The sequence below is a fragment of the Pinus tabuliformis genome, chromosome 2_1 (genome assembly GCF_031772625.1).
Source record: "Pinus tabuliformis cultivar Carrire ecotype Pingquan chromosome 2_1, CPIR1, whole genome shotgun sequence".
NCBI lineage: Eukaryota > Viridiplantae > Streptophyta > Pinopsida > Pinales > Pinaceae > Pinus > Pinus tabuliformis.
Genome location: NC_142299.1, coordinates 525,389,631 through 525,413,458, shown reverse-complemented (window position 1 = coordinate 525,413,458; position 23,828 = coordinate 525,389,631). Strand labels below are relative to the sequence as shown.

At 38.8% G+C, this 23,828-nt stretch overlaps 1 pseudogene; it reads left to right on the top strand.

Moving 5' to 3' along the window:
* Positions 1 to 12,524: 12,524 nt before the first annotated feature.
* LOC149201264 (mitogen-activated protein kinase kinase 9-like) overlaps positions 12,525 to 23,828 on the top strand; it is a 41,614-nt pseudogene continuing 30,310 nt past the window's right edge.

The window sequence follows — 23,828 nt, the reverse complement described above, 5'->3', positions numbered from 1 at the left end:
ACAGTAGGTTTCCCACCAATCCTTAACATGGGGGATAACTTTGAGGAGTGAAAAAGTAATATTTTCCCTATTTGAAAAATCATGAACTGAAAAATATCCTTCCAATAGTTTTAACTATCTATCTACTGCATTTGCATCTATCTAGCCTTCAAATATGGGGATGTCAAAATTGAATTATACCTTAAAGGGAGTGGCACCTCTAGAGTGGTTGCTAGATGAAGATGTGTTGCATGTGGGCAGCCATCAAAGGATCTAGGAAAAGTTGTCAATCATCGTGTTCCTTTGTCGCTTGATTGCTTCTTAGAGTAATATTTTGAAAGGATCGCCTGCCCCCTCATATTTCTTTTCTTCCGCAATGGGAGGCCATCAGGGATTGTGAGGCTAGTCATGCAAAGGTCCAACCAGTTTGATCCCTAACTCCTTATATCCCGACCTCGTTGGGGACATGCAAAGAGAGATAGAGAAAGAGAAGGCCGCTCTGATACCACTGATCCAAACTTATGTAGGAATGCAATAGAGTACAAATATAAACATAAACACAATAATGCAACAAAATCAAATCTTTATTTCATTAATATCAAAGAATTGAAAGATGTTTATATACATAATGGAAACAAACTAGCTCAGGCGATGGTAGCTTATCTCTGAGAAGATATGTGGTGGCTACATGCCTTTGAACTGTGTTACAACGAGGCTCAAGGGCGTTTTTATTATTGAAGAACAAAGGGAAACCCTAAACAACCAAAAACCTAACCCTAGGAGATGGAACACCAAGATTTTGTGGGCTCCGTTGGGGTTAGTTGGGAAGCCAACTTCCCAGGGTCGTAACTTGGTGATATCATCTTTGTTTGGCACATACGATACCGGTTATAAATATCTCTTCGATTACTACAAGATTTGTGGTAAGCCCCTTCCTATGGTTATGGGCTTGTTGTAGACCTCAAAAAAATGTCATTTAGGGGGTCAAAACAACTTCGGAAGTTCAGGACTTGAAAAATTGCTAAAAATAGTAAATCATGCTATAATCAAGGAAAATGATGAAACCAACTAGAGTTTCAGGAGGAATAGGAGGGTGGCCACCGATATCCAACTGGATCAATGCCAAAATGGGTCCAAGGGTTGTGGCATATTTGTAGTCAAAGTTTTTAATGGAAAAATTCAAAATTCAGTCCTACAACCCCAAAAAGAAAAAAATATGGCATTAAACCCCTACTACATAAAAAATAACAACCTCCTCAGTCAAAAAATTCAATTTTTTACAAACTTAAACTACATTATTTGCAACAAAAAAATGGAAATAAGAGGGTACATAAGAAAGTTAAAAACAAAAAACAAGCTTGTTGTCCAAATATGGAGAAAACCCTTACATTGGTTCATTGGTAAGAAAATCATAAAAAATGACAAAAATAAACAAAAGGGAAATGTTGGTAGGCAAAGAGGCAAGCAAGCATATGCCTAAATCTATGGAAAAAATCATTAACATGGGGTTATTTAAGAACATACCTGTGAATGAAAGAAACGAAGTCTGCCTGACTAATTTGGAAAATGATCTTGAAACTTTGATCCACAATTTTTTTTTTGTGGTTTATGATAATGGTTGTTTGATTTGCAATCCATCCTTGAAAATCACCACAAATCTCTTCCCCTTCCTTCTCCAATAGCAACAAATCAAAATGACCAAAAAAAACCCAAAATCTCTTTTGAAACCCCGCGGATCCATGTGTCTGACGATTTTTAGGGTCATAACGCTAATTTTCGGTGATTTTTAAAACAGTCATGATTTTTTGGCAGCTAGAAAAAATCACAATGTTGACAATTTGTTGTCGATGTTTTCAACACGTTATATGTGTGTGAGCGTGTGGGACATACAATTATTTATTTAATGTAGAGATTAAGATCCCAAATGGGGGTTTCACATGTGAGAGTGTAGGGGGTTGATTGACGTCATCCCACCTGGCCAATCGATTGGAGGAATTGGTAGCATGCCCTCTTAGTTGTTCATTCAAGCACATCATATTCAGCACAAGGAACAACATATTGTTGCAATTAGCCACCATGCAACTAAAGCACCACCCCAACCCTATGTACCTCTATCACATTAGCTTCACCTAGAAAATTATATTATTATCTAAACGCCTGATCTCCTCACTTTGTGAAATTGAACGAAATTTGTCGCCACCAAGTATTGCATTCAATTTTCTTAAAGTTCAATTATCTCCAAATCAAGGAAGCTTAGCTTTTGACAAATAAATTATATTGGCTTATTCCTCTGATTCATGCTTGCAACGTTCCGACACTCCTAACTTTCTAAGAGAAAATTAGGGAAGGGAGTGCTAACTCATTAACAAGCTTTACTCTATGAATTTGGCACTTCCCTCCTTAATTTTGATTGGAAACCCAACTCACTCTATAATAGATTTTACTGTATAGTGTCCTATCTAGTGTCTCAATACCGACTTGAGAGTCCTATAGCGGTGAGCAAGTATTCCAACAAGTAGGTGAATTTTCTCCTGGGTAGGTTAGTACTTTTCTCCTCGTGGTTTTTCTTGCATCCTCTTTCAATGGTGTTCTTGCCTTGACCTTCACTCCTAGCAGGAGCTTGACCTCCTACTATTATCTATTATTTGTTATTCTCTCACACTTCTATGGATACTTCAAATAAATAGATTCTATAGTGCAACAAGATTGTTATTCCAAGGTGGCCATACACCTATTTTAGCTTTAGGATATAAGAGATTAAAAAAGTGTAGAATAAAATCGTTAGATCTATAACATATTTTACCTACATGGAAGAAAAATATAGAGGACATGCAACAAACTCAACTAGTAGAGGGTTATGTAGAACATAATATTGAAGAGTACAAAATAAGGTTGATAGAAAAAGATGAAATTTGATGTACCACAAACAAAATTTTTAAATTGTGAATCAAGTTATAAAAAAAAAAACAAAAACAAAAACAAAAAACTTAGGACATCAGATAACAAAAAGAAAATTTTAAAAAATTGAGATATTAGAACCCATCTAGAGAAATACTGTAAAACTTTGAGAAAACTTGGTTACTAGGGACAAACTCTAATTTGGGAAGGATTACCCAGAGGAATGGAAAGGCTCCCTATGTTGTTAAAATTAGAAAATATCAAAATATGATAATGATGCAAATTTCCACATTGTTAGTTTCTTCTAGCTCTGTAGATATACTACTTAGAAGTGCAAATGTAAAAAACAACTCTACATAAGAATGTCTAATGAAAAGAAACACCTAGAGAGCATAGTTAAGGAATGGAAGCATAAGAAAGAAACTAATTTACTAGTGTTAGAAACAAATCAAATATTTTATCTAGAATTGGAGTTCATGAGAAAATCACTAAGTTGAAAATGAAGTTCAACTCCATCAAGCGGGTTCATGTGAAGTTACTCCATAGTTCGAATATTTTGCGGAGAATCACTCCCTCAAGTTGTCTCGAACAAGGTCACTAGAAACCTTACTTGTGTAAAATCCAACAATCATAACCATCAATATTAAGTTAGCAAGTTTCACATTTATATTTCAGTCTCTAAATAGATAGAAATTACTACATTCAATTTCCTACATAATGAATAAATTTAGGCAATGACAAGTCATAACAATCAATATTAAGTTAGCAAGTTTCACATTTATATTTCAGTCTCTAAATAGATAGAAATTACTACATTCAATTTCCTACATAATGAATAAATTCAGGCAATGACAAGTTGTCATCTAATGAGGTTTGTTTGTTTGTTTGTTCGTTTGTTATTTTTTTATTTTTATTTTTTTATTGAGAGGGCCAGGTAAGAATTCACATGCATTGTGTTTGATATTGGTGTTGGGTACGGTTTCCCTAGGTCAATTTTTTGTAAATACCCCACATTTTGAGGAGCAGAGCATGTTTCGCGAGTGTTTTAGGAGTCATAGGGCTTTAGGGCAGGTCAAAGCCCTTTATTTTGTAAAAGGATGGGTTTAATTTGTATGTTTTGAGTTCCACCCATGGTTTGCGGACCATGGTATTGTAAGAGAAAAAGATATATAAAGGGTTGTCTTAGTAAGTGAAAGGTAATATTCCTTCATGGATATGTTTTGATGTTTTTTCTGTAATTGTCATATCTTTCTATGTTAGAGCGAAGCGGAAGGCTCCTGCAGCTATGTGCGTAGAGATCTTGGTAAGTCTGAAGCTATGTGCATAGAACCCTGAAGCTGTGTGCGCAGGCCCCTGCAACTATGTGCGCAGGGTAAGAAGGATTGTAATTGTGAAAATCTGAAGATAATAAAGAATATTTTGAAGGCAGATCTGTGTACTTACATTTGTAATTTACTTTACACAATTACTGTTTACTTTTAGTGTTGCGCAATAAAAGATAAGATCAAAATTCATATCTGAATGCAATTATTGTTAAATTACAATTAAGATCCATTTATTTATGCACAATAGATAGAGTTTTAGATTTGCGAGTAGCATTTTTGTATGAATAAATCAGGTTTAGTCTAATATTAAGTAAAATTGCGTAGCGCGGTAATAGATCTGTAAGTAACTTAGACTAAGTCAAGAGCCACACTCCATACCCTTCTAGATGCAAAAAACTGGTTCCACCATCCCCCAATATCGCCTTGGGTGAGAATGTGGTTTCCCCGAGCAGATCGTTGCTAAAAGGGTCGGTGGTATAGGTTTTTGTTGGTTAGCGCAGCTAACTCCAAACCTAGCTCTGAGCCCCTCAAGCCAATAAATGGTTCCGTTGTCGGGACTAGGATCTATCTAAGGGATATGTGATGTGCCATCTGACGAAAAAAGAGATTCAAGATTAGGTCGGTCTGAAGTTGCGCGAATTTGCAGCACAAGAGAATAGAAATTCGCGCCTGTCAACAGAAAGGTAGTTGGAGAAGTATATATTTACAAAGCAACATGAGATATTTTTTGCATCGTTCGCTAACAAGATGCACGAGTGGATTTCAAAACTAGCTGAAAGTAAGACCTATTGGAAGCACAACGAGCCTACTACGTGGACTCCACAGTTGATTAAGTGGCTCAAGGGGATTGAAAATAAGATCACAAGATTTATTGATTACTGGATCAATAGTGTTCCTAAAGGCTTTATTACTAAATTCGCAATTGACACATCGATATCGTATAGTGAAGATGAGTTTCGTTTTTCAAGGGTCTGCGAGGTAAGTATTTGAATTGTTTAAAGCTCTAGATTAAGATGTTCTTATGAGAAGGTTGTACTGAGAATGCAAGTGGATTGATGTTCAAAGGAAGTAAGATTGGATCTACGTAGAGCATAAAGAGATTCAAAATAGACTACGATAATTTCACTGAAGCTATTTACAGTCTGTTATTGGGTGAATCAGAAAGTAAAGAAGAAAGAAGCAACCCTAGCACGCCTAGAGGTGTGTCACAGTCAAATAATCAAGGAAATTCTAGGATTCCCCTTCTGGCCTCTCCATCTCTGCCTCCACCTCCACCTCATACACCTACACCTCCACCTCCCCCATTTAATATGGCTACCATAATAAATATCCTTGTTTTTAAGGGTAAGGGATTAGAGGATCCTGAGCAATTTTGGTTTGTTGCAAAAGATATATGGAAAGCACAACAAATCAATGATGAAGATATGAAGAAAGCTCAACTTGTCACATCGTTGCAGGATAGAGAGTTGTTATGGTATATTAAGTATAGTACAACAAACCCAACTGCTTCACTAGCTAAGACAAAGAAAGCCCTGAACGCAGCGTTCAAGAAACCAAAGTCACAGTTGTAGTGCATTACAAAGATAAAAGAGATGAGAAAGCAGTCAAAGAGACCATCTGGGAATTAGATCAGAGATTAAAATGTTTGTTGGGATAATTCAACTTTCATATCTTTGATGAACAACACAAAGAGTGTATATTGTTGAAAATGGCAACAAGAAATGCTAAAAATAGCATTCCTATAAATAGAATTTTAGGATATACTCCAACTCAATTGGAAATAGCAAAAAATAGAAATTCTAAAAATACAATTGCTATAAATAGCATTTCAAGATAGACTCCAATTTTAATTTTTCCTTGAATTAAAATTGAGAATTAAAATTCAAATTTAGTCTCATTAGCTGTTTGAAAAATAATTAATTAATTCTTCTTGAGTTAATTAGTTAGAGAAAATCAAATATGAAGTCTATGTTAAGACATGCAACAGTTATCCCTTTGATTAAGGAAGTTATCCCTTAATTAAGGAGATACGGATGAGTTGTATTTGAGTTGTAATTAGTCAGCTCAGTTAACTGAGTTAAGTCCAGTTAAATTAGTTCCAAACAGTTGGAGGAACTAATTGTGAGTTCAGTCAGTTAATGCATGCATTCATGCAACTAGTGTTCTCTAGATAAATGAATATTCTCTCATAAATAACTCATGCATATCAGTTCAGAGAAAGACACAATTGAGATTAAAGGAAGGGACAATGTACTATCAGTTGGAGGAATTTTCCTATAAAGGAAACTCATCCATGCAGAAGGAATTATCTCCTTCAGGATTGTGTAGTTATTTCTGAGTTTGGTGAGTTGTGTGAGAGGTGAATTCACACAGGTGGCAGCCAGAGGACCCAGGAGAAACTGTGCAAGGAAATAGGAGGCTTGGAGGACTGAAGGAATGCATATGTTGTGTCTATTCTGTCTATGAGCAGCATTGAGGGATTGTACTGAGAGCTGGATAGCTTGTGAGCTAAAGCTTTGTGTAATCCAGAGATATTTCCACTTGTATGATAATACAAATAGTGGGGTTTTTAGCTGAGGCATTCCCCAGAGTATTCTTCTGTGTTTCATGTGCATTGATTCTTCTTGTTATATGTGTTCAACTTGATCTTGCTCAATCTTTAAGATTCCACAAGTTTGATTGTAGAAGTTGATTAAGTATTTTGCTTTAGTACATTACATAATCAATTTAATCTACATTGAGAATTTCTACATGGTATCAGAGCTAGCTAATCGATAGAGAAATTTCTACATGGTATCAAAGCCAAGTTGATAAAAGTTGTGAATAGTGTACTGAGAAGAGAATTCGAAGTTTGAAGTTCAGGGTTGCAGGTGCAAATCAAATTCAAGGACAAGCTTCGAAGAATCAAGATGGAGAAGGCCTTAGCAAGTAAGGCAAGGAAAGGGAAGGGGAAGGCATCCCATTCCGAATCGAACTCTTCTCATGGAGGGAAGAAGGTTGACAAGTATAAAGTGAGATGCTTTAATTGTCATGAGGTTGGCCATTATGCAACTAATTGTCCATTGGATAAATCCAAGAAGGGATCCTTAGAAGGATCTGAAGGTGAGGCATTGGCCTCTCAGTTCGAATTGGATTTTACCCTCATCGCATGCATGGTTTCATTGATGATGGGTTGTGGTTGGTTTCTTGACAGTGGAGCCTCATTCCACATGACCGACTATAAGAGTTTGTTCAGTACCTTGGAAGAGAAAGACCTCAAGTTACTCATAGAGATGGGTAATGATGAAAAGTATAGTGTTTCAGGAGTGGGCATGGTTTCTTTTCAGAGGGAGCATGGAGCTCACATTACCTTGACAGATGTGAAGTATGTGCCAGGACTAAAGAATAATTTGGTATCGATCGCGATGCTAGAGGAAAAAGGCTATGATGTAGTCTTTAGTAAGGGAAAGGTTTTCCTTAGACACATCACCACGAGACAGGTGAAGCAGATCGGTTCACAAGTCAAGAACTTGTATGCTATTGAGGTTCAAGATGCATGCAAAGCCTTGAGGACTCAAGGAAACTATTGGAGACTTGGTGGTTGAGAGGGAGAGTACACTACCTCTCAACATGCAGTGCTAGAAGAAGTCTCAGACAATTGTGGAGGAGCCACAATTGGTGAAGCAACTTCAAGAGGTTGTGGAGCAGCCACAACTGGAGAAGTCGAGAGGAGATCGAGTGGAGCCATCCACTCATGGAGAGACCTCCAGTAGGGGGAAATTTCGAGCCAAGTCAGCAGAAGGATCACATGCAGCCATACCTCCAGGTGTGAGGTGGGGCGATGTGAAGTGATAGTCCCAAGAAGGTTGAAATAGGGGCAGGATCCTTGAGGTACACAACCTCTTAGATTATACCTTGCTACAGAAGCCCTGAGGAGGAGTAGCAGGACTGGCTGAGTGGGTAGAGATAGATGAAGATGGAGCAGCAGAGAGAGCTATAGTTGAGGAGTCCCAAGACAGCGCAGAGCTAGCAGGCTGCAACAATGCGAGAGGCACAGGAGTGTTGCACCAGTGCAGGATGGCATAGAGAGGTGTGCTACAGTGTGAGATGCAGGGAGTTGTTGCAACAACACAAAGGTCAGAGAGGGAGCACTTGTCAGTGGCAGAGGGAGCTTCAGCATGAGAGGGTGTTTCTAACCCAACAGGGAGGTCAATTGGGAGATCAGTTACTTACTTCTGAGTAACTGAGTTGCAGTGCAGCAGTGGGCAGTACGATGCAACATGATGAGAGGAGGTGAAGTGCAGATGCGTGCTGGGAGATAGGACCAACAACATCATGGATGCAGCAGGAGGAATCAGTGTGATCAATGCATATTTTTCAGTCGATAGAGGCAATAGCAATCAGAGACTTTGATGACAGAGGCATCATTCTGATTCAGGTTGGATATTTTTTGTTTCTGGAGTTGCTGGAGCAACAACACTTGGGAGAAGTGTTGCATGCAGAACATCCCAAAGGTTAATGATCGGGTTCAAGTTGAATTCCTTTCTTGTTGAGAGGGAGTGTTGAAAATGGCAACAAGAAATGCTAAAAATAGCATTTCAGGATATACTCCAACTTAGTTGGAAATAGCAAAAAATAGAAATGCTAAAAATAGAATTGCTATAAATAGCATTTCAAGATAGATTCCAATTTTAATTTGTCCTTGAATTAAAATTGAGAATTAAAATTCGAATTTAGTCTCACTAGCTATTTGAAAAATAAATAATTAATTCATCTTGAGTTAATTAGTTAGAGAAAATCAAACATGAAGTCTATGTGAAGACATGCAACAATTATCCCTTTGATTGAGGAAGTTATCCCTTAATTAAGGAGATAAGGATGAGTTGTAATTAGTTAGCTCAGTTAACTAAGTTAAGTCCAGTTAAATTAGTTCCAAACAGTTGGAGGAACTAATTGTGAGTTCAGTCAGTTAATGCATGCATGCATGCAACTAGAGTTCTCCAGATAACTGAATATTCTCTCATAAATAACTCACGCATGTCAGTTCAGAGAAACACCCAGTTGAGATTAAAGGAAGGGACAATGTACTATCAGTTGGAGGAATTTTCCTATAAAGGAAACTCATCCATGCAGAAGGAATTATCTCCTTCAGGATTGCACAGTTATTTCTAAGTTTGGTGAGTTGTGTGAGAGGTGAATTCACACAGGTGGCAGCCAGAGGACCCAGGAGAAACTGCTCAAGGAAATAGGAGGCTTGGAGGACTGAATGAAGGCATATGTTGTGTCTATTTCGGTCTATGAGCAGCATTGAGGGATTGTACTAAGAGCTAGATAGCTTGTGAGCTAAAGCTTTGTGTAATCCAGAGATATTTCCACTTGTATGATAATACAAATAGCGGGGTTTTTAGCTGAGACTTTCCCCAGAGTATTCTTCTGTGTTTCATGTGCATTGATTCTTCTTCTGGTTATATGTGTTCAACTTGATCTTGCTCAATCTTTAAGCTTCCACAAGTTTGATTGTAGAAGTAGATTAAGTATTTTGCTTTAGTACATTGCATAATCAGTTTAATCTGCAATGAGAAAGTGCAACAGATCAATGATGAAGATATGAAGAAAGCTCAACTTGTCATGTCACTGTAGGATAGAGCGTTGTTATGGTATATTAAGTATAGTACAACAAACCCAACTGCTTCACTAGCTGAGACAAAGAAAGCACTGAACGCAGAGTTTAAGAAACCAAAGTCACAGTTGCAGTGCATTACGAAGATAAAAGAGATTAAGAAAACAGTCAACAAGACTGTCTGGGAATTAGATCAGAGATTAAAATGTTTGTTGGGATAATTCAACTTTCATATCTTCGATGAACAACACAAAGAGTGTATATCGTTGTGATATTACCGCATCTTAGGTTACTGTTATCGCAACAAAAGATCACATCACAAGCTAAGACCTTAGAAATTGCGATGAAGCTAGAAGATTTATTGTTACAAGATACTCACATAGGATTTCAGCAGATATAGACCCATTTAGCAAGCTTACATATGGAGCTACAAGAATTGAGGAAGGGAAAATAATTTCAGCCTGATATGCGATTAGACATTTGGTGCATAAAGTGTAAAGCGGAAGGTCAGTATAAGGACCAATGTCCTGTATATTGTGATTATTTGGCTGTTGGAGGTCCTAATCCTTTGAAGTTGAAACCTAGTGTTGGAACAAGTACTGGATCGAGTGTCTGGTGTAGTATTTAACGAATTGCAAGCCAACACTTGATTGACCACTGTTATTTGTTACAAAAGTATGTGCAGTTTCCAAAGTAGTTATTTTGTAACTTATGCTGGTCAGTAGGACATGACGAAAGAAATTGTCACAGATATGATTTGACGATAGAGAAAAATGAGGCGTACAAAATGCAAGTTGAAGGTCTCGCGCAAGAATATCACGGTTCACTTGTAGCCTGCGGAGGATTTTAGGGCCGAGGATGCAGTCGAGGAGGGGGTGTTGGATGAGGTCGGGATCAAATTATATGTTATAACTGCGGCAAAGCTAGACATTTTGCGTGGGATCATCAAAACCATACTACCCCTTCCTGTAAGTATTGTAGACAGTTCGACCATGTAATAGAGGATTGTCCTGTTTTGATGGCTAAAATGCAGGAAAATAAGAATCAACAGCCTGTGCAGAACTTGCAAATGATGAGGGCTGAACCACGTGAATATGATCCAAGTGTTAACATAGTGACACGAAGTGGCGTAGCTACAGGAGAAGATAAAACAGAGGGAAAAACTCCAATGCTGGATACATTGGTCAGGAAGGTTGGAGAAAAGATTATTGGGTTCAATATGCAGAGGGAGAAACAAACCTTCATGGAAGTGAAGAAGAGTTTCATGGACCCAGGAGCTTCGACATCAAAGACGTAGATGTAACTAGTACCCCAGAAGAATAATCCTGAAGTGGTTACTACGACAGAGAACCCTGATCTGACCATTCTGAAGTCCTTTCTGCAAACATGTATGAAGTTTCTAAGGGATCAAAAAGCAGTGGAAGGATTACAAGAACTAATCGACAACTGTGCTAGTAAAGAGAAGCCACAGCCTGAACAACCTGTAGTAAACAAAGTATATAGAAATAAGAAAATAATTGGTCGAGAGATGCGATTAACTGCTCAGATTGGCGAATTCGAAATGGATCATGTAATTCTTGAGTTGGGATTGGATGCAAATGTATTACTGAAGCAAACATGGGAGCCAATGGGGAAACAAAAGCTACAATGGTCATCAATTCAGCTACGCATGGACAATCAGTAGAAAATCATCCTGATGGGTCAATTGCAGGGTGTTGTTGTGGACATTGAAGGAGCAAGCATGGTGGCGGACTTTGAAGTCATTGAGATTGTGGATGACAGCAATCTATATCTGGCTTTACTTGGAATCAATTGGGCTTTTGATATGGACGCTATAATCAATCTGAAAAGAAGAAGTATGGTATTTGAGAAGAATGGTACCAGGGTCGTTGTTCCTTTGGACCCCTCTAAAGGAGCATGGTATACAAAACATGTATGTGATGAATATGACGATGAAGATATTGAAAATATCTATAAGTTAACTTCGTAGGACGAGGATTGGATCAACCCCACCGCATATGGGAGGATACAATGGGAAAATGATAGTTCATGTCTCTCAGACTTTAATGAGTAATTTGAGAATTAGAAGAACGAGTTGCACAAAGTTTCTACTCTATGCTGTAACAGACTTACAAAATCTCTTCGTTGCATCTCCAAAGAGGTACATAATTTACCTTACTATGATGGGATAAGTGATGTTAGTTTATTTCTTGATGAGTTTTAAAGGGATGTACCAGAAGAAAAGAAATTCTAGGCCTTAGATATAGCTTTGAGGTCTACACCTGCACGATGGTGGGGCACACATAAAGACAATATAGGAGATTGGAAGGAGTATCGTTGATTGATGAGGCTCAAGTTCGGTCATGCAAACACAAGGCTCACAGAGAAGTATAATGGTAAGGATGATCCCCGAGAAAATTTGTCTCATTAGACTATGGCATGGGGCAAAGAACCTCAACCAGAATGGGTACACACATTGTCCACACTTTGGATGTAATACCAATGAATTGGTATCTCGAAATGGAGCTGCACCATGGCACCATCGACTGGTACGGTTTGAAGGAACTCTTCATATTGGCCTTTAACTTCGAAGATGGTTTTCAGTGAATCGATGATTCCCTTCAGGAAATTAGAGCAACAACTTTTTGGACATCAGATGAGCCAACGACTTGGGTACAACCCATTGGAATGCACAGTTGCAGCACGCAATAGAATGCTATAATATGACTGCGGAAGAGGGCGAGGAAGATCTGCGCAACATTAACATCCTTGAATCAGAAGGACAATGCGAGCTTTCAAGACAAAAAGTTGAGATACCTTACATAACACAACCTGTTAAGATGAAGCAATTCAATATAGGGTTAGAGGCGGAGCCCAAATTCGTGCGCATCAGAGATTATTGGGATGAGGAAATGGGAGATAAGGTCACTGAATTACTGCATGAGTACCAGGAGTTGTTTTCGACAAAATTCACTGAGTTAAAAAGCATTGTAAGCGATCTGGGTGTAATGAAGGTCACTTTGAAGCTGGATGAAAAACTCATAAAACAACAACCATATAGGCTAAACCCAAAATACAAAGAGAAGGTTAAGGAGGAGCTTGAAAGGATGGTCACAACTAGAATAGTTGAACCTGTGGAAGAATCCGAATGGGTGAGCCCAATGGTAGTGTAGGAGAAAAAGACTACGGGAGAAATAAGGATTTGTGTCGATTTAAGAAAGTTGAACGACGCATGTGTACATGACCTATTCCCAACACCATTCACTGATGAAGCTTTGGATAATGTGGGAGGATAGGAAGCCTACTCCTTTACAGATGTTTTTTCAGGCTACCATTAGATTAAGATCGTGCTGGAAGATAGGAGTAAGACCACTTTTGATGTTGAATGGGAATCATTTTAATATACAGTCATGTTGTTTGGGTTGAAGAATGCACCTGCGATATTCTCTAGAGTTGTCGTCGCAGTGTTTAAATAATACATCCACAAATTTTTGGAGGTTTACTTTAATGACTGGACAGTCTTTAGACTGTTAAAGAAGCATGTTTCAAGCCTGCGTTTGATGTTGGATACCTACAGGAACTATCAAATATCGTTGAACCTGAAAAAGTGTACTTTTGTGTACCATATGGAATATTAATGGGAAATTTTGTTTGCAAGTATGGGCTGATGGTGGACCCTGCCAAAATTGTTGTTATTATCAATTTGGATCCGCCGAAGAACATGAAGCAACTACGTGTGACTCTAGGGCATACTAGTTATTATTGGAAATTCATAAAGGCCTATGCGGAGATCACTGCGCCAATGGAAAAATTACTGAAGAAAGATGTCACCTTTTGTTGGACAATGAATGTCAAAAGAATATCAACACTTTAAAGGAAAAAATGGTCACTGCACTGATCCTGGTGTTTCTAGATTGGAAGGAGTTCCATGTTCATGTAGATGTGTCATGCATAGCTTTGGATGGTATCTTAGCGCAACCATGAGAAGGGGATCTCGATCCCCCCATCACATTTGTGAGTCGAAAATTATCTAAGGTAGAAAGGAATTGTTCCACAATGGAACAAGAGGGCTTGGATATGGTGTACGTGCTGCAAAAATTCGAGAATTACTTATTCGGCGCACACTTCAATATTTTTACGAACCATTTTGTGTTGAAGTACTTGGTGAAAAAACCTGTGTTGGGGGGGGGATCTGCAGATGGTTATTGTTGTTCCAAGAGTACGATTTTGAAGTAATAGTCAAGCCAGGAAGATTGAACGCTTGCCAAATCATTTGTCCAGAATTGAGACTGGTGGGGAACTAACTAACATTGAAGAAGGATTGCCCAATGCGCAGCTCTTTGCAGTAAGGGTTGCTAATGATCATTTCACTGATATCATCTACTTTTTGTCTACCAGAGTAGCCCCTGTGGAGTATACGACTTAACAAAAGAAAGAACTCGTAGTCAGAGTTGCAGATTTTTCTCTGGTTGCTAGACATTTGTATAGAATGGGCCCCGATAAGATATTGCATAGATATTTCCTTGAGCATGAAAGACATAGTATTTTGGCAGAAGCACATGGTGGTGTTGCGGGAGGAAACCGTGCAGGACTATGGTGGCCCACAGTGCACAAGGATTCCAAAGAATATTGTAGTGCTTGCGATGTCTACCAGAGGACCGAAAGACCATCGAGAAGGGACAAATTGTTGTTGAATCCACAAGTCACCTTGAAGGCTTTTGATAAGTGGGCGATTGACTTTGTTGGGCCAATGAATCCACCATGAAAGAAGACTAGTGTGTGATACATTATTACTACGACAGATTATCTGACCAGGTGGACTGAAGCACAACTAGTAAAGGATTGCAACATAGACACTGTTGCGCAATTCATATTTGAATATATTTTTTCGAGAATTGGGTGTCCAAAGATTTTGATGAGTGACCGAGGATTGCACTTCCTACACAACATTATTGAAGCACTGACGGAATAATTTTAGGTACATCATTAGAAGAGCACGCCTTATCATCCTCAAGTGAATGACACATTTGAGGCCTTCAACAAAATTTTGGAAAACACTCTAACTAAAATATGCAACGTAAAAAAAAAATGATTTGGATGTGCACATACCAACAGTTTTATGGGCATACAGGACTACCTGCAAGAAGTTGACAGGACAAACTACATTTAGATTGGTTTATGGACAGGAAGCCATAATGATTATGGAATACATAGTACCGAGTCTTATAATTGTTGCAGTCACAGACATGGCGGACAACAACATTATGGAGGAGAGATTGGAACAACTGCTCGCACTCGAGGAAGATCACTTTATTACAGGATTTCACCAACAAGTGCAAAAAGCTAGGGAAAAGGCCTAGCACGACTGACATAATAAGTAGAAATATTAGGACCATACATTGTCCAAAAATTCAAAATGAATTGGTTAGGACCATACATTGTCAAGGATATCTTAGATGGTAGCGCAATTTAGCTCGCGAAGCTGAATGGAGAATTCTTTCATGGGTGAGTAAATGGTATTAGGTTGAAAATCTACAGGGACATTCTGTCCCTGGGACTGCGTAATGACTATATGAATGAAGACAAGTCTTAGTGCTATAGGAAGTTGGAAGGAAGCATGAGACTTTAAACTACTCTTCCAAAGAAGGAATTTATTGTGGAGGAAGTGTTGTGCAATATTCAGGAGGATAGCATAGAGGGAGGAAGTTGCGATGAAGAAGGAGTAATTGCATTGTAGGGAAGGGTCTGACGCAGTTCATCCAGAATATGACCGTTGGGATTGCTACAAATGATTTGACAGGGAAATTGTCATTATAAGGAGCAGGAGGTATGCATTTAATGGGCAAATCTACCACCAAATTCGCTATTATGAGGTGGATCTGAAGGAGATCGTGGAGTTTGAAATTCCAAAAGGTTATAAATATGGCAACCCACTCCACTTTCGAACACTTTGCTCACTAAGATTTCAAATGGTGATTTTCCATTGAAGTGTGAGCCAAGCATTCTGTTGCATGAATTGGGAGGAGATTGAAGAATAATTTCTTAGATGCAGACTGGGATTCCTCATGGCTATTACACCGCCAATGCATGTCATCGGGCTGAGGTCCCCAAGGAAGAAAACTACCGGCACAAGTGCACAGAAGAAGAAACAACCTCCAATTAGGCAATCACCAAGAAAAATCACTTAGGAATAGAGAACTAAGGAGAGATTAGACAACCGAAAAAAAACCAATGGAGCCCTGAGATTCATATGTGGAAGAAGTGGTTGGCGAAGTAGAAGATATCGATGCAGAAGATGTGGAACCGATATCCATTTTTCCACCCTATGTTCCACCATGGAAGCTGACCTCAAAGGTTACTAGGGACCTAGATGCTATCAAATTCAAAGTCTTTACACCCTTGTTACTGGATGAGGTGCTGATTGAGAGAGAGTTGTTGGCAAGGGCGTCACAACTGCACATGGAAGAATGGGATCTTAAAGATTGAAGCAAGTATCCCTAGTTCGAGCCCACCAAGTACCTGAAATTAGTTTACTATGAAGAAGCTAGAGTAACAAGGGTCGAACTGCTGCCATGGGTAGCAAGAATTCTTCGAACTGGGTTGCTGAATATGATATATATTCCACACTTCGGGCACAAAATATCAACACAATCTGTGTGTGCCCGCTGTTGCCATTGGTGCATGATGTATGTTTGTGGTTGGGGATGAGAATTCCCATTGATGATATGTTTATTAGAAGAATAATTGCGCTTCCCTACCGAGGAGCAAACCCTGCCGACGCTTTTATAAGAAAATATCAACAGAAAATGTTGGCTGAGATGTTGAAGAAGGAGTATGATCTGATCAAGAAGTCTCAGGGATTTCTCATCAGCTCCATTAATGATCAGGCTGTTCACTTTTTCGCACACATTTTCGCCGGGAAAATATTGAGGAAGTGTCAGGCGGACGAGGTACCCTCACCGGTCATATCATTGGTTGCGCAGTGTAGAAATGGTGTCTAGTTTAACTGGGCAAGATATTTGTGCCAAGAATTTTTGTATGAGTTCGGAAGGCACAAGAAGAGGGAAAGAAATTCCACTAGACGTGGTTATTACTCTTGATAGCATTGGCAACATGGAGAACACCAGAGGAGTCACAGTTCCCTACTGTGGACCCTGACATCTGTGAGGCTGTGAGGTATGCCTCGCTCTGGGCTTCTAAGGAGTCGACCCGTGTTATAGAGAGAAAATTTTCTGGGTATTCTTTGAAATGGATTTGTGCACCATGATCAGCCAGAAGTCGAGGCTATCACTAGTTTTATTTTAACAATACAAAGAAATTGCAGACTTTTAGGCCGACTTTCACCATGTACACATTCACGCCAAGAAGGACCTAAAGGAGGTATGGTACGAGCTACCATTCTTGGTCACTAATGACGACAACGCGCAAGTGGTGAGAAACTGGCCAAGTGATTACCTAGCTCCACCAATGGAAGGAGCAGATAAAGAACAAGGAGGCAACAGTCAAGCAATGACAGATATTTTAGGTGCGTGGACCGAGAAGCAGCCACCCAAGAAGGGCAACAAGAAGGAGGCTAAGAAAGTCACAATTGAGCTAGAGAAGGGCACTCGTTGGAGACAGAGCGTGAAGTCGAGTTGGATGAATAGGCCACTAGAGGCAGCGATTAGGGTGTGAAGACCCTTTTATTGACACTGAGAAGGTAGATTCTCCATTTATAGTTAAAAGGTGAAAATCAAGTACTAGAGGTGCGCGAAAGAAGAAAAAATCGGGCAGATCCGTTGGCGCAAAACTGATGGTCCTCACTTAGGGGGACATCGATGAGATTGGAGACATAGTTCGAGCTGTGACAGAGGACTTAGGGGGGGGACATTGAAGACCAATATAAAGCAGTTTTGACAGAGGTCCAACGGGGCCTTAAGAAGTTGGAGGTTCAGGCAAGTGCAGTTCAAGCGAGCGTGGTTCAAGTGAGCGCAGTACCATCAAGAACAACTACAAGTAGCCCACAGACAATAGTAATCACATCTATGCTCCGAGCAGTGCAACTAGCACGCGACGCTCTACATTTTGAGACTGTCGAAGATTAGGAGTGCGCGCAGCACTGGAAAAATCTGAATCTCAATCTTGTTGTGCTCCCCATTCAGACCTTGCACGATTTACATTAGGGAGTCACCGATGAGCCAAAGATACGGGAGAAATGAGCTCTATTGGTCATTAAAGAAGTCAAAAACGACAACCGACAGATGTTCGAGGATGATAATTGTTGGAAATAATACTGAGAGGGGGGGGGTGAATCAGTATTATCACATCAATAAAACTTTTTCATTTTCATATTCAGATTCATATATGCTACTTCCACAACTTCTTATGATTCAGTTAGTTGATCCTTAATGAGTGCATTAGAACATTATCAACCATATTAACAGTAAACAGGTGCAGTAAAATAGAACAGATCATCACACATAAGCCACACACATGAACACCATGATATAAGGTGGAAACCCAATGTGAGAGAAAACCACCTGCTGCAAGTCATCTCAATATTCTTCTTAATAAGAAAATCCTTTTACAATATTTATGTACTGGTGCAGTCTTATACCAGTACGCAGGCTTCTACCTGCAGAGAGCTACAACCCTCTCTCATTCTCCAGTCTCTCCTAGAAGGGAGCTACAACCCCCATAGTTCTTGTACTAGCCGATCCATTTACTAGTACGCAGGCTGCTACCTGCTACAATGCTCCAAAGTTTTCAACTGCTACTGGAAGGGAGCTACCACCCCCTTAGTTCTTGTACTAGATAAGATACTAGTACGTAGGCGCCGGCCTACAATCTTCTCTCCTCCAGGTACCACGTTTCATACATTTTCAGACTGGATACTCATGAAGCACAACACATAATCTGAAAGGCCACGTTTCATCCAATTTTCATACTGGACCCATTAATATCATTGAAGCACATAATCAATCAATCTTTTGAATCACCCAAACACCAGATCAATACATATACAAGGATAATATATGTGTTAGCACCCATATCTAGTCCATCAGATCACATAAATATGAGTCATTATGATCCTGATCCAATATTAGTTCTCATCCATCAATACTGAAGCTAAACACAATCAACCAAACAGGATATGAATAATACTAACACCTTTAAACTGTCATCAGAACCCATCAAAAACCAGAACCACCTGTGACTTCAAATATCATAGCTCAAATTGTATACGCTACTATAATGAACCAAACCTACATATATACTCGCTTACACCAAAGCCAACCCACGTATAGATCTATAAATATTCAAACATGACTTGCAGCGATTTCAAACTTAAGTTATACCCAGTTCAGATTATTTTTCAATATACAGATCTAGAATAAGCATAATCAAATATATAGAGATAGTTCATTTCAAACCATTTGATCCCGATCTATCCTTAGATCTTGTTCTCCATCAACCGGTGAGATCCCTCTTTAGCTCAGATCCAGATCTGCACCATAACCCAATCACAGTATTCCAGATCTAGCACTTTATCAGATATTCAATAATTCAGATAATACTTTTCCAAATGATCTCCTTCCTCTTTTATAGCCTTAGTCCTTTCTCAATACCACGGTCCAAAACCATAGGATCAAAAAAACTGTTGGACTAATACCATGAACCAACCATGAAAGTGCGTGAGATCAACCCTTTTGGATGCAATACCACGGGCCAAAACCATAGGATCAAAAACTGTCTAACTAATACCATGAACCAACCATGAAAGTGCGTGAGATCAACACTTTTGACGAGGTACCATGGTCCAAAGGTAAGTTCTCCAACATATACGCGCTTTTCCTTGCATGAAAGTGCGTGAACTTTTTCTCTACATGAAATAAACGTTTCTCTGTATAAAAGTGCGTGAACTTTTCTCTACATGAAATAAACTTTTCTCTGCATAAAAGTGCGTGAAATTTTCTCTACATGGAATAAACTTTTCTCTGCATAAAAGTGCGTGAACTTTTCTCTACATGGAATAAACGTTTCTCTACATAAAAGTGCGTGAACTTTTCTCTACATGAAGGAAACTTTGTTGCACTATAATTTATCAAATAGATTTGTTGCACTATAATTTATCATTTGTGTGATTTGCCATCAAGGACAACACTTGTCTCATAATGCCAATAATCTCCCCCTTTGGACTTGTCATACTGAGAATTGTCATCTGATATATCTTCCGTAGATTCATCTAGATATATATAAGTGAGTTGATCTTCTATGAGTTGTTTGCCATCAAGTACAACACATGCATCATAATGCCAACAATCTCCCCCTTTGGATTTGATGGCAACAATACCAAATCACTCTCCCCCTTTGACATCAAGGGCAAAGGGCGAACCAAGATATTCTCTTTCCTAGAAAGGCATTCCACTGTTCATACTCCCCCTGAGTACCTGTTGAAATCTCTGAATGAGCTCCCCCTTTGTATATGCCAAGGTGTACCAATCTGTTCATGCTACATGTTGAAAGCTCTGCTCTTGCTGAATTTTGTTGTTCATGCTCCCCCTGTATGTAAGCAAGGTCTGCAAAAAGGTGCTCTACAAGAACATGAATCTATACATCATACGTGACCTTCTTAGCACCAAATACTCATACATACATCCATCTCCCAACCAAGTGGGGATATACCAGTAAATGACAACCAAGTACATTACATCATTCATCCCAGGCATAGTGGGGAAACCAACATAGGCCGTTACATGACCTTGATATGACTGAAATATTTCATCAAATGACTACAATAGATAGAGACACACTATTACATCATGAGTCTTGATATGACCTTTACATCGAATGATATACATGACATTTATAACAGAGACCAAACACCTAAATAAGATCATGATAAACATCAGCAACGACACTGAATGATCTGCTCCATAGCATCTGTCACCAGCAACTTGTATTAGTGCATGAATCATCAAGGTATGTCCGTATCTACTCATCCTTTTGAACAGAATTCTGTATATACAGAATCATTCTATCATATGTGAGAAACACCATAGCCATCCAGATCTGCATGGACCAAGTATCATCAATTGGGAATATCAATCAACATATGTATGAAACAACCTATCATCATATAGGTAAGAACTCATCATCATCATGTCTCCAACAATGCAAATTTGAATAATCATCCATGTATCCAGCCAACAATCCTCATCCATATATGTGCCAAGAACAATAGGAATCCTGTAATATATGATCTTTATGCATATGACGACAACAGCATATGAGTGACTCATCATCAAGTAAAGAAGATGTGAATTCAAGCTATGTACTTCTCCTTAACCTTATGAAGATCATCATGTAAGCACGATTAGAGGATCAACCACAAATCTAATCTAAATATCAACTATGTAACCCCAAGAATCATCTGAACAAATCATAACCATATCATAGCAAGATGAATCATTTATCCATATAAGCATCATCACCAAGGACTATTAACCATAATGCCAACAATGCATTAAAAGCATATGCTCCCCCTAAACCTGTGCCATGTTGTTTACTGTCAGATCTGATCATTCAAGTCATTTCCACACATCATTAGCAAATTGTAACCATTATAAAATAGCGCAAATAATAAACCGAATCATGACTGATCCTTTTCCTGAACCTGTCCCTACTGCCTTTCCTCAAACAATCATATACGCTACTATGCCATAACCAACTCACGTATATATGTAACTTCTCTTTAAGAAACTTGCGTATGAGATTTAGGACACTGAAGTTTTACACTTCCAGCTCCCTCTAATTCTGTTATGTCTGTATGTTGTGATGTGCCGCCTCTTTCTGACTGTACTTCTTTCTTCTTCCACATCTTCAAGTGTGATGATGATGTTTTCTCCTTTTGGTATGGTGCCCATACTTTGTTCCTGCATTCCTTAGCTATATGTCCAAGCTTGTTACATGTGTAACATCTTACATGTCTCATATTTCTTTTATAGCAATCAACAGCTCTATGACCAAACATATTGCAAGCAAAGCAATATCCATTAAAGTACCTTGAATGTGATGATCTTTCTACATGATGGTCTTGAACCCTTCTTCTTCTACATCTGGCTGCAACATGTCCAAGATTATGACATACATAACATTCAACATTATTCATAGGAGGAGTAAAAGGTTTTCTTTGAATAATTTCTTTCCTTGGTTGATGATGAGATTGACCTTTCATATCCTTATTGAGCATTTCAGATTTTGCAGTAGAGTCCCTTGTCTTACTTTGTGAACTAGATTCACCTTCAATAGATTCATGAAAACCAAGACCAGTTTTGATAGCAGGAGACCTTTGACTATTAAGAATATCATCCAAGACTTTAGTACTATCTTGAAATCGTAACATTTTATCCTTTTCTTCTAATTTATCTTTTAGAATATTTACCTCAACTTGATGTTGCTCTTCCTTTTCAAGATACTGCTTCTTCATGTCTTCTTCAGCTTTCCTTTCTTCTTCCAACTAATGCTTTAGCTTGAGAATCTCCTTTTCTTGTTCTTCATTCAGATCCTGTTGCATTTGATGACTTCTGAAGGCACATTCCAGTTGAGATTTTAAGCTGATATCTTCGTTTACCTGTTTTTCAATAGCTTGGAGTAGATCTTTATTCTGCTTCTTTGATTCTTCAAGATCTTCCTTTAGCGAGCGGATTGTGGCTTCAAGAATTTCATAGTAACTGGATCTATCTCTGAGTTTCTTGATGGTTGTGCTTCTTTCATTGACTTCATCTCTTAATGATGTCACTTCACCCTGCAACTTTTGAGATTGATTTTCCTTGTCCTTGAGTAACTTTCTTACCTTGCTTCCTTCCTCTGATTGAGCTTTTAGTTTGGTAACTTCTTCTTTGAAAGCACATTCCCTTTTGTTCAATAGATCTTGTTGATCTTTAATTTTGTCTGTAAGCCTTCTAAATACTTCCTCTATTTGATACTTTTCTTGCTCACCCATAAAAGCAAATTCAGTTGCTTCACTATCACTTTCATCTTTTCCAAATGGATAGATAGCTGGAACATCAGAGGATAGAAAATTCATACCTGATAGTTCATCTTCATTCTGAAATGATTCTGAATCTGATTCTGAATCTGAAGAGCTTCTTATACCTAATCCCCAATCGATTCTCCCACTGTCATAGTTCTTCTGAGATGTCTTCTTCTTCTTAGGTGCTTTCTTCTTAAGCTTCTTTCCCATAGTTCCACAGATCTCCTTCAAGCGATCAAGCTTCTACCAAAGGACCTGCTCTGATACCAATTGTTGGAAATAATACTGAGAGGGGGGGGGGTGAATCAGTATTATCACATCAATAAAACTTTTTCATTTCCATATTCAGATTCATATATGCTACTTCCACAACTTCTTATGATTCAGTTAGTTGATCCTTAATGAGTGCATTAGAACATTATCAACCATATTAACAGTAAACAGGTGCAGTAAAATAGAACAGATCATCACACATAAGCCACACACATGAACACCATGATATAAGGTGGAAACCCAATGTGGGAGAAAACCACCTGCTGCAAGTCATCTCAATATTCTTCTTAATAAGAAAATCCTTTTACAATATTTATGTACTGGTGCAGTCTTATACCAGTACGCAGGCTTCTACCTGCAGAGAGCTACAACCCTCTCTCATTCTCCAGTCTCTCCTGGAAGGGAGCTACAACCCCCATAGTTCTTGTACTAGCCGATCCATTTACTAGTACGCAGGCTGCTACCTGCTACAATGCTCCAAAGTTTTCAACTGCTACTGGAAGGGAGCTACCACCCCCTTAGCTCTTGTACTAGCTAAGATACTAGTACGTAGGCACCGGCCTACAATCTTCTCTCCTCCAGGTACCACGTTTCATACATTTTCAGACTGGATACTCCTGAAGCACAACACATAATCTGAAAGGCCACGTTTCATCCAATTTTCATACTGGACCCATTAATATCATTGAAGCACATAATGATTCAATCTTCTGAATCACCCAAACACCAAATCAATACA